The sequence below is a fragment of the Cupressus sempervirens genome, chromosome 9 (assembly GCF_028749045.1).
Source record: "Cupressus sempervirens isolate cs-2001-9-10 chromosome 9, ASM2874904v1, whole genome shotgun sequence".
In the NCBI taxonomy this organism is placed as follows: Eukaryota; Viridiplantae; Streptophyta; class Pinopsida; order Cupressales; family Cupressaceae; genus Cupressus; species Cupressus sempervirens.
Window position 1 is genome coordinate 655935101 of NC_143126.1, and position 17370 is coordinate 655952470.

The window sequence follows — 17370 nt, forward strand, 5'->3', positions numbered from 1 at the left end:
ATGTTACTGTAACATTAACATGCAGAAATATAAAGCATAAAACACAACATATCCATCAACACACTTGACATGATGATTCGACATGGAAACCCAATTTGGGGAAAACCACTAGTAACATGCTACTCCTTTTTCACTCTTCTGAAGTGATGCCATGTTAAAGGCTGACCCTGTTAAAGGATACAACACACACTGTTAAATGTGACCTAGTTAAGGGATTTCAATCACTCTATTAAAAGTGAGCCTTGTTAGAGGACTTTAGGCCATTCACTTGGAATGCCACCCTGTTAAAGGATTTTCCAATGACTGTTAAGTCAACCTTTCTCCAAAGTATTTACCCTAATATGATACAATTGTTAGAGAGTAACAGTAGAGCTTTGATCTAATACAACTTACAACCTTACTTGCAGATTACATATCACTATTCATTCCTCAACTCTGCTTGGCTTCGAATCTTTGTAGCTCTGACAAATTTTTCACCCTTCAAGCATTCATCCTCTCTAAGTCTTCTTGCTTAGTTTTTCATTGTAGACTTCTTCTCTTGGGTCACTTGATGAAGCAAACCCTCTTCCTTCTCCTTGTCAAAATTTTGCATCCAAAAACTCTCCAACCTCCTTGCTTCATGACCAAATATCCTTACATGTAGGGATTTTGGAACTCTTTTTCCCACTCATTATCCATCTCAAAAATTAGGGTTTTTAATGGATTAGGTAGGATACAATGTATCTAGCCCATATCTTGTCTTCTCTAGAAACTTCTCCTAGAATCCATTTGACTTCGCCTCCAAAATGGTTTACATAAGATTTTGTGCCTCTAGCTCATTAATCTTATCTTCCTCCTAATTTACAAGTTCCAAGAAAATAAACTTCTTGGCTTTTATTTGGTGAATCTTTGATCTTTTTCATAATGCAGCAACTTGGCATTATCAATTTATTGATGCTCAACACATACTATGTTACTCGCCATCTATTGTAAAGTCACTCGGCATCAACTAGATTTTACTGGTGCTTGGCATCAACTAAAAATCACTCGGCTTCAACTATCTTGCTTGGCACCTATTAATTTGCTTGACATCCACTAGAAATTGCTTTCACTCAGCTCCAACTGAGTTTTTTCTCGGCTCGCACCAACTTTTCTCCGCACCTTCTATCAACTTAGTCAAGCTTAGCAAATGAAATTTGTCTAACCTTTTTCTTCTAAACTTTCTAAGTGTAGCCAATCATTTTGCAACCTCAAGTAGATCATCAATACATTATGTTATCACTATCTTAACTGATTCTTACACTTCAATACATAATTATAACTCGACCTTTCCTCTAGGTACTTTTGTTACATCTTGTTGATCAAATCCTCCTCATCAATCAACTAAGTGATAGTTCTTGAAACATATAAGAAATTACCTTACTAGCATGTAGCAGGTTTGACATTAGTGACAAAATAATGATTGAAACACTTCTTCAATAGTTCTCTTACTCCAATGATATTTTCAATCATATATCAACAATCTCCCTCTTTGGCATTGATGGCAAACCAAACTGATCAACCAATCAAACAAATGATGAATGCCTTGTTCTATCAAACTAACTAGGTTAAAACAATAAGGCAATACCAAAAAGAAAGCTTGTGAATAAAACTTCTCCCTCTATCAGTAACTCCTTCTTATGTTACAAAATATAACATTTTCTTCTTCCATGGATCAGCAAAATATCTAAATATATCTGTCTTTTGTTCTAATCCTTCCTCTTTATTTCTTTCAATCTTTTGATCTTCTGATGATGTACTCTTCTTTCATTGCTCCTCTTGTGCACTATACTTTCTATGTACTTTCTCCCTTGATTTTTTGCTTTAATCATATCCCTCTTGATCAATATGCACTTGATCAGTTTATTGTGCATTCTCCCTCTTTGACAACAATGCCAAAGACAAATACTCAACACTTGGCATTTTTAGTATATGCAAACATAGGCTTTTGCAGGCTCTTCAATTTTCTCCCTCTATCACCTTTCTTGTGACTAATTTGAAATCCTAGCTTTGTGATTACTTTAGGTAATTTCCTAAAGTAAGATCCACTACATCAATTTATATGAAATGAATGTCAACTTGTTTGATGCAAGATACTCCCTCTGTCTTTTACATAGCCTTTGATAGGGGTATCACCCCTAATTTATGTCTTAGTTACTCATAAGCATCCTTAGGTAGTGCTTTGGTGAAGATATCAACAATTTTCTCCTTTGTGTTAATATCTTCAATCTTCACTTCTTTGTCTTGAACCAACTCCCTTACATAATGATACTTTATTGCAATGTGCTTTGTCTTTGTATGCATTATAGGATTCTTTGATATATTTATAGCACTTGTATTATCACAATAAAGTGTCACTGGTCGAGTGATTTCTTCCTTCATTCCCTTTAGTAGTTGTTTGATCCATACAATGTTTGTGCAATTGATAGCAACAACAACTTACTCTGCTTCAACAACTCTACTTCTTGCTTGTCCATGTAACAAGTCTTCTGCCTAAGAAAAATGCTCCTCCATTGGTGCTCTTGTTGTCATCAATATTTCCATCCCAATCAACATCAGTGTAGGTTTTTAGTTCAAACTTTTTATTCTTCTTATAGTATAAACCACACTCTTCTATTCCTTTCAAGTATCTCATTATTCTTTTCACATCCATCAAATGATTCTCTCTAGGATTAGTAGAGAATCTACCAACTATCCCTACAACTAATGTAATATCAGGTCTTTTGTGTACTACATATTGCAATTTTCTAATAATGAATCTATATAATGTTTGATTGGCCTCAGCTAAATCATCATTCTTTGATAGCTTGAGTGTTGTTACCATAGGTGTACTTACTAGTTTTGAATCCTCAAGTCTAAATTTATTTAATATCTCCTTGACATATTTTGACTAAGAGATATATACACCATACTTCATTTGATAGACTTGTAATCCCACAAAGAATTTGATCTCACCAAATATTGACATTTCAAACTCCTGCTTCATTTGATTTGCAAAATCTTTACACAAAGCATCATGTCCTCCAAATATGATGTCATCAACAAATATTTTAGATAACACTAGACCTTTTTTCTTTATCTATCTTCATGTATAAATTGTTGTTATCATCTATTCTTTCAAATCCAATCTTAACAAGATAGGTATGAAGTCTATCATACTACACTCTTAGTGCTTGTTCCAATCCATATAGGGCTTTGTGCAATTTACATACCATGTTCTTATTGTTTTTATTTACAAATCCTTCTAGTTGTTCTATGTAGACTTCTTCTTCTAATATACCATTCAAAATTGCAGACTTGACATCCATCTAATAAACTTTGAAGCTTGTATATGCAGCATAAGCAAGCAGAATTCTTACTCCTTCCATTCGTACAATAGGAGAAAATATTTCACCATAGTCAATTTCTTCTTGTGCATGTCCTTTGCAAACTAGTCATGCTTTGTTTCTTGTCAGTTCACCATTCTCATCTAGCTTGTTCCTGAATACCCATTTTGTTCTAATCACATTCTTATCTTCTGGTCTAGGAACAAGGCTCCAAGTCTTGTTCCTTTCTATGTACTAAATTTCCTCTTCCATAGCCTTGTACCAATCATCATCTTCCAATGCATCTCTTACTATCTTGGGTTCCTTCATGCTTAGCAAACATGAATCACTTCTCAACCTATTCCTTATCATTGGCCTTGCATCTTTGTCTCCAATGATTTGATCTGTAGGATGGTGTCTTTTGACATATTTGGATAGTTTTGGCTCAGTTCTTGTGGTTGCATTCTATCTTTCAGCTTTAGTATCACTATGTGCATCTTTGTCGGGTGTTTCAGCATCTCTTTCATGTGTGCTAATCTCAAAGTTAGATTGTGCATTATCCTCGTTCTGCAACTTGGCATCTGAATGTAACTCGACATTCATAGGATGTGACTCAGTAGTTATTGAAATTTTTTGTTGGTTTTTTGTATGATTTGTAGCATCTTCTTCAGTAGGTATTCCTTCATAATCGTATGCAAATGCCTTGTAATCTTATGGTTCTTTTATAGTTTCAACCTCATGTACTTCTGTAAAATCATCAAAATTCACATTTTCACTTTCCACAATTTTGTTAGCGTTAGTAATTAAACACTTATGAGCTTTACTTCTTGTGTAGTAACCAAGGAATATAACTTCTTTGTTCGTTGCATCAAACTTTTCACTCCTAACATATTTAAGAATATATCATTTGCCTCCAAATACCTTAAAATATTTCACATTAGGTGGATGACCATACCATAGTTCAAAAGGTGTTGAGTGAGTACCTTTCTTTACTTGTACATGGTTCAAGGTGTATACTGCAGTACTTACAACTTCTCTCTAGTATTTTAGAGCAACATTTTTCTCCATCATGAGTGTTTTGGCACAATCCATTATTGACTTGTTTCTTCTTTCAACAATTCCATTTTGTGGAGGGGTCCTAGGTGCTGATGTCTATCTCTTAATTCCTCTATCATTATAAAACATCTCAAACTCATGTGAAGTGAATTCACCTCCTTTGTCTGATCTCAAGCATTTCAAACTCTTACCTATTTCTTTCTCAACTCTTGCCAAATACCATTTAAACATTTGAAAAGCATCTTATTTTTGTTTTAGAAACATGATTTTCATCATCCTAGAGTAATCATCAAAAAGCAACATGATATATCTATCTCCTTTGTAGCTTTTCACTTCAATAGGTCCACACAAGTCAGTATGAAAAATTTCAAGTATTTCCTTAGAGGTTTAAGCTTTACTTTTAAAGCTTGACTTTGTCATCTTTCCTAGTTGACATTGTTTGCACATTATATTTTTTGGTTTGTTCAACTTAGGCAAACCTTTAACTCTTTTCATGTTGCTGATACTAATTAGATTATCAAAGTTAACATGACATAGTCTCTTGTGCCAAAGTCATACATCATCAAATTTTGCAATAAGACAATTAGCATCTTCTATATATCCAAATAGAACAAATTACTCCTAGTTTTATCACCTTTTCCAATCAAGTTTCCATTTGTATCATATGTATTGGTTGATTTCTTTTCAAACTCAACTTTGAACCCCAAATTATTCAATTATGACACACATAACAAGTTATAATTCAATCCTTCAACATAATAAGCATTTTCACATGAAATCTTGTATGTGAGCTTGATAGACCCTTTTCCTTTTATTAAACATGGTGCATCATTACCAAATCTTACACTATTTCCATCATAATAGGTTAAGGTAATGAACTTACTTTTGTCTACAGTCATGTGATGTGAGCATCCACTATCAATGATCCATTTGTCATTCTTGTTCACACAAGTCATAAGTGCAGTAGCCTCATCCTCATCTAATTCATCCTTCATTGCAACATATACCATTTCATCATCATTTTCATTAGATTCATGTTCATCAACAATGTAGCATGACTTCTTCCCTTTATCTCTATAATCTCTTCCATCATTTCTCTTCTATTTTTGTGCTTGTTCCCTTCTCTGAAGTTGGTCTTCTATGTAAATCTTGCTGCAATATGGCCAACTTCATTGCAATTAAAACAAATGATAGGCAGTTTACCTTTGAATTTATCTTTTCCTCTATGAAATATTTTGGCCAACAATGCTTCCAATTTTTCAATGTCTTCCTCATTTGTACTACTGTCACTGGATGCATACTTTATCTTTCTTTTCTTCTTCTTTGGTTTCACCTCCTCAAAATCCTTCAGTAACAATTTGGCTTTGAAAGCTGATACAATAATCTTTGGTTTGTAGTTGTCAAAATTAGATAACTCAAAAGCAGTGAGTCTTCCTACCAAACCTTCAAGGGTTAGATCATTTCCTGGCATACATCTTAACTCTTCGATTGCAGACACTCTAATTGCATACACAGGCAACAATGTTCTCAAGACTTTACTTAGCACATTATCATCATTTATTTTACCAGTGGCACCTTTTATTGCACTAACAACTTTTTTTATTCTAGCAACATATTGAGCAATGCTTTCACCTTCTTCCATTCTCATGCTATCAAACTTACCTCTAAGACTCTCTGACTTGGCTCTTTGAACATTTTCTTCTTCTTCATAGATGGTATCTAGGGCATCCCACATCTACTTTGCACTTTTAAGGTCTTTGATATCACCAAACTCAGCATAACGTAGAACAAAGGCAATCTCCAAAATAGCCTAATTGTGCTCCTTCTTTTTCTTCAAATCTTCAATAGTTAGGGCTCCTGTTGTATCAACATGTGCTACTAAAATGCAAGATTGTGCATAATCTCCAATTCCTCCAAGGTGTAGTTTCATCAAACTTTTCCATGCAGAAAATTTATCTATGTTTAACTTGGGTACCTCTATTTTTGACATCTTGATCTTTATGCTTTTAGTACCTTAAAACTAATCCTCTTAAGTAACTGCACTCTAATACCAATTGTTGAAACTCTTTACAATAACTAGGGGGGGTGAATCAGTTATTCAAGTCCAGATATACAAAATAAAACTTTTCATATTTTAGCAACCCATATATCATTCTTAACCATGCATGCATCCATTGTGTGTTAACCAAAATTGATATGTTACTGTAACATTAACATGCATAAATATAAAGTATAAAACACAACATATCCATCAGTACACTTGACACAACGATTTAATGTAGAAACCCAATTTGGGAAAAATCACCAATAACATGCTACTCTTTTTCCACTCTTTTGAAATGATGCCCTATTAAAGGCCAACCCTATTAAAGGTTACAACACACACTGTTAAATGTGACCAAGTTAAGGGATTTCAATCACCCTATTAAATGTGAGCCTTGTTAGAGGACTTTGGGCCATTCACTTGGAATGCCATGCTGTTAAAAGATTTTCAAATGACTATTAAGTCAACCTTTCTCCAAAGGATTTACCCTAATCTGATACAATTGTTAGAAAGTAACAGTACAGCTTTGATCTGATACAACTTAAAACCTTGCTTGCAGATTACAAATCACTATTTAGTCCTCAACTCTGATTGGCTTCCAATCTTTGCAACTCTGATAGCTTGTTCACCCTTCAAGCATTCATCCTCTCTAAGCCTTCTTGCTTAGTTCGCCATTGTAGACTTCTTCTCTTGGGTCACTTGATGAAGCAAACCCTCTTCCTTCTCCTTGTCAAAATTTCACATCCAAAAACTCTCCAACCTCCTTGCTTCATGACCAGATATCCCTACATATAGGGATTTTAGAACTCTTTTTCCCACTCATTATCCATCTCAAAAATTAGGTTTTTCGATGGGTTAGGTAGGATATAATTTATCTACCCGATATCTTGTCTTCTCTAAAAACTTCTCCTAGAATCCATTTGAATTCACCTCTAAAATGGTTTACATAAGATTTTGTGCCTCTAGCTCATCAATCTTATCTTCCTCCTAATTTACAAGTTCCAAGAAAACAAACTTGACAGCTTTTATTTGGAAAATCTTTGCTCTTTTTCATAATACAAGAGCTCGGCATTATCTATTTATTGATGCTTGGCACATACTGTGTTACTCGACATCTATTGTAAAGTCACTCAGCATCAACTAGATTTTACTGGTGCTAGGCATCAACTAAAAATCACTCTGCTTCAACTATCTTGGTTGACACCTATTAACTTGCCTGGCATTCACTAGAAGAAAAATTCACTTGGCTCCAACTGACTTTTTTCTCGGCTCGCACTTACTTTGCTCGGCACATTCTATCAACTTAATTAACCTTAGCAAATGAACTTTGTCCAACCTTTTTCTTCTGAACTTTCTAAGTGTAGCCAATCATTTTGCAACCTCAAGTAGATCATCAATGCATTATGTTATCACTGTCTTAATTGATTCTTACACTTCAATACATAATCATAACTCAACCTTTCCTCTAGGTACTTTTGGTTACATCTTGTTGATCAAATCCTCCTCATCAATCAACTAAGTAATAGTGCTTGAAACATATAAGCAATTGTCTTACTAGCGTGTAGCAAGTTTGACATAAGTGAAAAAACAATGATTGAAAACACTTCTTCAACAGTTCTCTTACTCAAATGATCTTTTCAATCATATATTAACAGTTTGGGGTCGAAATGGCTTTGAGCCTAAATTTTATAAATATCCATATAGAGAGAGATTCCACTCTAGTGATAAATTCATGTATATAGAAAAAAGTGGAAAATTGGAAATTTGGATACATACTTCATAAAGCTTGGAGCATTATTGATCTATTTAATTCTGTATCTTTTTCTCATACTTTGAGAAAAGGGAACTGAGTTGCGGATATTTTGTCAAATATGGGTTTTGATTAACAAGGCTCGTGAAAGATATTAAGAAAATTTGATGCTAAAAATTTTCCTAACCTTTTCAAGGAGATAGAATAGGATAAAAACTCGTTAATCTCTAATTAGGAAAATTTGATGTGGGTGGATGGAATATCATTGTATATTTTTTGGAGTACAATATAGGTTCATTGCTCTTAATTCTCAAAATATCACGTGTTTCATCCTAAACATGATATGACTTTCAAGTTTATTGAGATTTCTTTAAAGGGCAATGGTGGCATTCATTGTTAGATTTTAAATTAAAATTGCTATCTTTGTGGCTAGTGTGAAAGTCATAAGTACAATTTGTGAGGTCATATAATGTGTTGTAAATTTATACAAACTAGTTGGTTGTGACTTCATTGTATGCGATACAAGATTTTGTCAAAAAGAGATGGCTTTATTTTTTGATGGTTATTGATGATCGCTTGTGTGAATATAATGTTAACAGGACATGGCAATGTTGGCTTATTGATTTCATTTGGATCAAAATTTGGTTGTGAAAATGATAGTAGTTCCTAGTTTTGAAGTGATGGAGGACAGTAACAACTACTATAGTGTTTTGTTGAAGAGCAATGGGTGGGAATTGCCATTTTCTAGTTGGGTGTCCTTAGATGCTTTGAAGGAAATTTTTCAGTTGGATTGCAAGAAGTTTCATAATGATGTTATGGGGATTTTGGGGTCTAAATTCCTTTACCTAGATTTTTTGAGACTTAAAATGCCATCACAAATAGTCTCTTTTCTTAACTTATGTTATGGACTTTCTTTTAGATCTGGGTGTAGTCATCCATATTTCTGATAAGGTGGTTAGTTATAACTTTATTGGGAAACCAGTAATTGAAGAGGAAATTAGGAAATATGATATTCAAATGGGTTTGGTCCCAATTGGGGGTGTATTTGATAATCTAGCATTCAGGAAGGATGGAAGGTTTTTTAATTTTCTATCATCATTTAAAAGTGTGATATTAGAGAGAACATTCAATTTTATTGATAATATTTTGCAGAGTCATAGACATTTTATATCAGCAAAAGCCACTAAATATCTCAAAGGGAAAGCTCAGCTTATTGAGGATTTTCTCAGTCATGGTCATGGGGGTTTAAGAAGCACGCGAGGATATGTGAAGAACAGAGTGCAGGTGGAGGATTTTGAGTAGAGTTCAGTCAATATAATGTAGATAGATAATCCATTTTCTTAGTTAGATTTTTTGGAAGATGGGGCCTTGGTTTTGATCGATTGGGAACCAGTATTGATGAGTTGATTTTGGGTTGGGAGGAATGGGAAACTACCAGCAAATTCATGGTTTTTTTGTGAAGCCGGTCTATTTTTCTCCGGTATTAATATGGTAATTTTTTAAATATGCGGATGAAGTGTAATGTTTGGTGGAGCTCATAAGGGCTTGATTTTTTGTATTGAGACCAAAATTTGTAGATATGAAAGGGCATTTTTGTGAACATTTTATGTATAGTGGATAGGTGGTGCAAGATGTTAAGTTTATATGGCATATGCATGTATGTTGTGTATATTGGGTTTGCTTTTGTAAGGTCTCTACTGTATGCTCAAAATTATAAGGGCTTCAATTACTTTTCTCTTGAGATGATCTTGTTGTATACATGATTGTCTATTTTTTCTATTACTCTATATTTGGTAACAACTAGAGGGTTTCTTAATAATGTCTTCCCTTCACAAGCCATTGAACCAGGTTATATATAAATAAATATATCCAAATGGCATTGCCATTTTTCGCCGAAAAAAAAGAACATGAATATCCTTATTATTAAGGATATTCATAAACATAAAGAATAATCTAAAGGAAGCATTAAGGATAATCAAAAAAAGGGAGAAAAAGGTAGCAGAAAATGGGAACAAAGAAAATTAGAGGACAAAGAGAACACAAACAATCAAGATTTGAAGGAAAAAGAGGCAAAGCAAGTAGACCAAAGGGAAAACATAAGAAGAGTAGAAGATACAAAGTATAGATGGAAGACAAATATGGATTACCAAATTTCAATGGATAAATATAGAAATTGCAAAGACTATAGAATAGAAAAGGAAACACTAGAAGAAATAGAGCTCAACTTGAAAATTTTAAATATGCTTTCCCATGATGTGTTGTTCCTACATAATGATCTAGAAGATCAATTTATCATAGTAGATAGCAATCATACAGAACATAAAGACAAGGCAGTCATGAGGTCTAAATCAATAAAGAATATAGAAAGAGAAAGTAATACAAAGACAAAAAAATTAGAAGAAGAGACATATATAGATCAATAAGACAAAATTATTAATAAGCTTATTTTAGTATCCTTACAAAAATAAATATAGAAAGATGAAATATTTGGAATATTAAGATTAATTAAAAATATAACTTTAAAAAAAATTATATGATTTATCATAAATATAATTCTATTTAATTATCTCTAATAATTAATATAACAATCATATCATATAATAATAAATTCTAAATAAAGTTGCTCGTTCATGGGCTTGTTGGGGTTAATCCAACCTTGAAGAGAGCAATGACATTTTGGACACCTCCAGAGGATGGTTGGATTAAGGTTAACTTTGACGGGGCAGCCAAAGGAAACTCAGGTGTTTCAGGGTGTGGGTGTGTGGCAAGAGACCACAAGGGCAGCATTCTCAATTTTGTAGCCAAATGTTTGCATGATAGAACAAATAATATTACAGAATGTTTTATAGCCAGGGAGGCTCTTGTCTTATGAGAAAAAATTGGTTGTAAAAGAATTCATTTGGAAGGTGATTCAGAGATCATCATAAATGGCATTAAGAGGTGAAAGATGGAGGCATGGCACCTGGATCAATGTATACAACAAATCAAAGAATTGCTTCTAGAATTTGATGATTTTAAGGTTTCACATTCATTTCAAGAAGCAAACAAGGTCACATACATGTTAGTCAACATAAGCGCCAATGCAACATTGGGTCCACAAAATGAAATCTTTGAGGACTTGTGTCACCTTGGACTAGAATAAAGAGAGCACTATTGTTTGTACATTAGACACGTTAATTCACACATGAATATTTTCAATTTGGATGGTTTAAGGGGAAGGCATCATGAGTTTGACTTCCGATGACATTAAATCATTCCATGGTAAGTAGAGATTTCTAATCTACTGATGCATCCCTCATGTATGTCAACTGGAGTGTTGTTTTTCCTTGGTACTTCATTCCAAAGAGTTCCAAGGAAAATAAATTTAGTTACAAGGTAGGTCAAGCTTATTTTTTTTCCACTATGAAAAAAATGGAGGAAAACTTTGTTGTGGTTTTGGATTCTTAGATGTAGACCTACGAAGGCCAAATTACCACGTGACATCTGAAACACTTTTTTTTTATGACCTGGCATTTCTAGATGGTGTACGATAGATGCTAGGACCAGAATATTTGAATGCATTGTGGAAGAGGAGATCAAATCTGGATGTGGCATCGCCATTTTTTGCTCTCATGTTGATGGTGGGGGAATCAAAAGAAGAGATCTGTCTAGTTGTTGCTACATGTGTGGATAGGTAATGGCTTCTAGGATTGGAAGACATAATTGAGAGAGTTGTTCTGGGTGTAGACATTGAGATGGGAACTGAGCCTTAGAGGCTAATTGGTGGAGGGGACTCTTCAATTCGGCAATTGGTTATGTGATTATCCTCAAATCCACAAGGTGCCCATATTCCCAAAGAAAAACAAGGGTGGAAAAAGATAGTGGAGTTCCTAACTGAGCACATTTGGGTGCTAGAGGAGAAAGAATGAGGCTTTATGAAGGCCATGTCAAGGAAGAGCACACTCACTCCTAGAAAACAAATATGCCACCAAATAGTGAAGAAATTCCACCTTAAGGAGGGTGCGTCCACATTAAAAGGTGTCTAGGTGGATGCCTCCTTTCTCATTGAAGAGGAGGGTAATGCAAAGCGTCGTCGAGGAGGTAAGGGAATTTGGTGATGGATGACCATTCAAGTCCAACATTCACTCGCGAGGAAGTTGCGCAATGGTTCAAGTAATAAGAAATAACAGAAAGTAGAGATGGAGATGGTGATGGCTTTTTTTTTTTTGTTTTAATCACTTAAGTGTTTGAGTTGGGTGATCTTGTCTTTTTTTAGAGTGTTCATAATCTGAATTTTTGTCTAATGGCATGTGTATGATTAGGGTATGGGTAGTATTATAGGCTGAAAGGAATTTAGCCATACCAAAGCAATGTAACTCTCTTTTTATCAACATGATACAAAATGTTACCTATCAAAAAAAAAAATCTAAATAAAGTTAAAGAAAGAAAGTAAATTTTTAAAAGATTTAAAAAAACATAATTGAATGAAAAAGTCAAAGCACATTTATTAAATGTCATAACCTATGAATTAAAATCATAGGGCTCTGTTACATATTGGTTCTCTCAAAACCAAATAGATCATTTATTATAATTACAATTACAATTTGATTTTTTTAGAAAAAGTACATCCTACTTGAAATGATTAATAGATTTAAATCATTTCCCGTGTTTAGCCTTGGGCAACTTGCATCCCCCAATAGTAGAAATAGAGATATATTAATTGTAATAACTAGAGTGTGTAATATATGTTATGGCGGAAACCTTTATCATATAGATTTTTTTTTGTTATTAATTGGATATAAATTTTTTCCTTGTGAAGTCAATCGTTCTATACAGTTGGGCAATATTTTTTGAAGATTATGATGCCTCTATTGTATAAAGTTTTTTCTTCTGAAGCCAATCCTTCTTTATACTTGGGCTGCATCTTTTGAAGATTATGACATTCCTATTATGGCACTCTTATGTCTGTTGAAGTTGATGAAAGCTCAACCCCACAACTCCCAAGAATCACCTACATGCAAACAATTGTCATAGAAAGAGAGAAGAAAAAGCTATGGAGGCAGGAATTGCAAGATCCATAGATGAGACATTCCTGATGAGCAAAAAGAGATATTGCTATTATTGAAAGTGAATGAATAAATTATAAAGAGATCAATCCTTATTAAAGGAGATTGAAACCCAAAAAGGGTAACCTAAAGCCTAAAAAAGTTAGGTTGCACATTATAATTAATATAGAATATTAATTATATGCACCTAAGAGATAGCTTAAGAAAACTAGAGTAATAGGTAACTTATTTAATTAAATCAAACTGATTTAATTAATAAGTGTAAACAAATAATTACTCTAACACCCCCCCTCAAGCAAAGCTCAAGAGGTAAGCTAACCTAGCACAACTATGAAAGTAAAAAAATGGGTCCCGGCAACAAGGCCTGATGAGGTACCCAATCACAACAAAATCTCTATGAAATGGAGAAATAGAGAAAACCATATGGGAAAAACCCTACTCCAAAAAGAGATAGCAAAGAATGTTCTAGAAGATAGGAACAAAGAATGATAATGAAGAGAACCACTAAAGCATGAAGAAGCTGCAAACTCTATCAAAAAGAAACTACTAATATGTAGAACCTGTACAAAAATAGAAGGGACGAACCAAGAGTGTCTATATGGTAGATGATCCATCTCACCAAAATGCATAGGTAGCCAACCACTACAATCACCTAGTATATAGGATCAAAAATTGAATACATAGCTTACTCCAATGAACCATCAAACCAAGGAAGCATTAGAAAAAATAGAAGAACCCCCCTTAATGCAGACAAGGTGAGGTGATAGGCAATTGAGAAAATAGACCAAAAAAATTCCTACAACATAGGAACCAGGCACATCGAGAGTGAGGTACAAACACCTATAAAGGCACGTGTCATTAACACATCATGGGGCTAATATTGTGGAAGGGACATTCACTTGACAAAGGAAGAGGGCCTAAACGGCATCAACTATCCCCCTATGGCACTTTATAATATAGTGCGAGTACAACAAATCATAATGATGAAAAGGATCCCGAAATGCATGAAGTGACATTTTATCTCAGTGTGTTTGCATAAAGATGCTTACAAATGATATCAACAATGATCAAAAAATACATAAGACTAATACAAAAGATAGTACAAGTCATGACGAAGCATCTGAAGCAACAAAATTGATCGCTAGACCTAAAACAACCAAGATATCCACTAGAATGCAAAAAAGTATAAGACTAAATAGAATGTACCTAGAGAAAAATCTAGGACAACAACTAGCATCACTGGAAAGAGCATGGAAACAACTTTTCAACGATATAAAGAAGTCCCAAATTGGAGATCGGATGCTCAAGATATGCCTCCCAAAGTGAAAAATGAAACATCCAACTTTGACTGCCAAAATAGGCAACCAAACTACATCAAAATCCAAAAACACTTGGACCAATGTCTTTGTCTTAGAACCAAGCTTTCCGATGCATTTTTCAAATCAAAAAAATATGTCTGTATGCTCAAGTTATGGCCAAAAAACCACAGACAACTTTTTAAGACAAACCAAATCATAGAAAAGATGGTTTGAAGGCTGTCAAATTTTGGCTCCAAAAATGATGATGTCAGCACCTGTGGCTGTCACACCTATTGCATTAGTACTTTGCTGATGTCACTGTGGTGTCAATACTTTTAATGATGCAGGCATCCTTTTTAGGAAGATTTAAAAAGGTTTTTTTAAAAAAAAAAAAAACAAAAGAAAACAAGGTTTTTTGAAACTTTGATTTTTTTTCTTTTTATTTTTATTTTTTTAATTTAAAAAAAATTATTGCCTCATGAAGCGTGCCCAAATTTGATAGTAATTTTTTGCCTTAAATTTCAACTGTGTCTAAATTAGACAAATTTTATATGGAAATAGGGGTTTTTGGGTGCTACAAATCCAACGGTGAGGTCTGTTTGGGCTCAAAAAGCACCGAAGAAAATGAGACCGCGCCCCCCCCCCCCCCCCCCCCCCCCCCCCCCCCCCCCCCCAAATCCAATACAAAATAACTCTGAAAATTGAAACCCTCTAAAATAAAAAAAAACACAGTTCTGAAAGCTAAGAAAAATTTCTCATAAATTGAACAGGGGCATGAAGATTTGGAGCTCTGATACCATGTTAAAGTTGATGAAAGCTCAACCCCACAGCTCCCAAGAATCACTTGCATGCAAACACTTGTCATAGAAAGAGAGAAGAAAAAGCTATTGAGGCAGAAATTGCAAGATCTATAAATAAGACATTCTTGATGAGAAAAAAGAGATATTGCTATTATCAAAAGTGAATGAATAACTTACAAAGAGATCAATCCTTATAAAAGGAGATCGAAACCCAAAAAGGGTAACCTAAAGTTTAAAAAAGTTAGATTGCACATTATAATTAATATAAAATATTAATTAGATGCACCTAAGAGATAGCTTAAGAAAACTAGAGTAATAGGAAACTTATTTAATTAAATCAAAGTGATTTAATTAATAAGTGTAAACAAATAATTACTCTAACAATGTCAGTTACCCAACTCCAAAAAGGTTTCTGAGTGAAACCAAATTGTCTGTGATCTTGTTTTCTGTAAGTTGTCAAATGAGGCATATTGATAATATCAGTGTTTTTTTAATTTTATGTATTTGTTCAAGTTGTGTTGGTTGGTCATAGTGTAGGGTGGCTGAGCTTGAGCCATGCAATTCATGTGTTTGGTTTTAAGATTGCAATTGTAGTTTTTATTGGGGCAACAATGTTTCCAAGCAGGTTTTGTTTAGAGCAAGATGTTCAACTAGTTTGTTGTAAATTCCTACTTATGAATTGTCTCATATATACATTTTCATGAAGCAAAATCCTAGAGAAAGAAAGATTTTAGCATACTTTCATGTAAACCATGTTTCTTGGCAATGTTGTTTGAGTATTTCAGCTAGGTATTTTCTACTTCACAGAAAAATGAATCATCTCTTATAAGCATTTCCATAAAAAAAATCCTACAAAGAGGGCTAGAGGAAGTATCTATATTTATCTATCCATTCAAAGAAACATAGAGACCTGCTTGGTAATCAAGTGACTCAATTGCATATTAATACCATACAGGTCAGAACAACAAATTTATCGTCCCCATCTTAACATACCCTATAAGATTTTAGCATGGTTTCACATATTTCTATTTGACTAAACTAACGAGTATAAACCCTTTAAAACATTTTCTAGAGGGAGCTCTAGAATTGCTAAAGTGAGTGAATTCCACCATGGTCTTAGTCCAGAGCATCTCCCAACAACTTGAAAAATTAGGGTAGAATTCCAAAGAGAAAATGTCTATCAACTCAACCCTCTTGAGGTATAAATGAAGCTTACATTCTATAACAACTTTTTTTGTTTGATTGTTTCAAAAGAACAATAACCTATCCTTTTACCCATTATCTTGTGCATGATTTTTTTTAAGTGAAATTGTTGGTGGGTGATCAATATCATATTCAAAGTTTCAAGATGCAACTCTAGCTTCACATCTACATGCCTAAAAAAAATTTTGTTTGTGTGAAAAGAATAATAGCATGTTTGTTAAAATGGAATTACTGATGTGTGTTCAATATCTTATTCAAATTCTTTAGGATGCAGCTCTGGATTCAACCCTTATTAAGACCAACACCATTTTTGGCATTCCAAACAGCCAAATTTTATGAAGAGTTTGAAGAAATAATGAAGGTTCTAAGATTATATGTAAAAACATTGCAGGACAGAGTAAATTTAATAGAAAAACAAGAGGCTATGATCAGACACTAGCCTCCTAATATTTTCCTAAGCATGGATACTGATCATAGTCCTTTTTTCTCTTTACCTCTGGAACTCCATACTCATCTCCTTGAAATTGCCCACCTTTTCGCATGATTAATAACTATATTTCTATTCAATAAAAAATTCATGAAGATTCCAAGAGTTTACATCAAAAAATTGCAGGAAAGCATACTTCTATTAAAAAAATACGATGACAAGATAGTGGCCTCGTGATACATACAATTTAGGGTTAAGGGTTTAATCTTATCGCTTTGAAGATTTAAACTAGACTAACAACGGTGCAATAATCTTTAAAGGAAATATGAATTTAATGTAATATTTAACATTAACATCAATAAAAAAAAAATCAATGAATGCAAATGGTAGGGTTAGAAACCAACCCAGAGACAGAGATAATATT

At 33.7% G+C, this 17370-nt stretch overlaps 1 pseudogene; it reads left to right on the forward strand.

Moving 5' to 3' along the window:
• The first annotated feature begins 10841 nt into the window (after window positions 1–10841).
• On the forward strand, window positions 10842–17063 carry LOC149540439 (methylesterase 17-like; annotated as a pseudogene).
• Window positions 17064–17370: the final 307 nt, after the last annotated feature.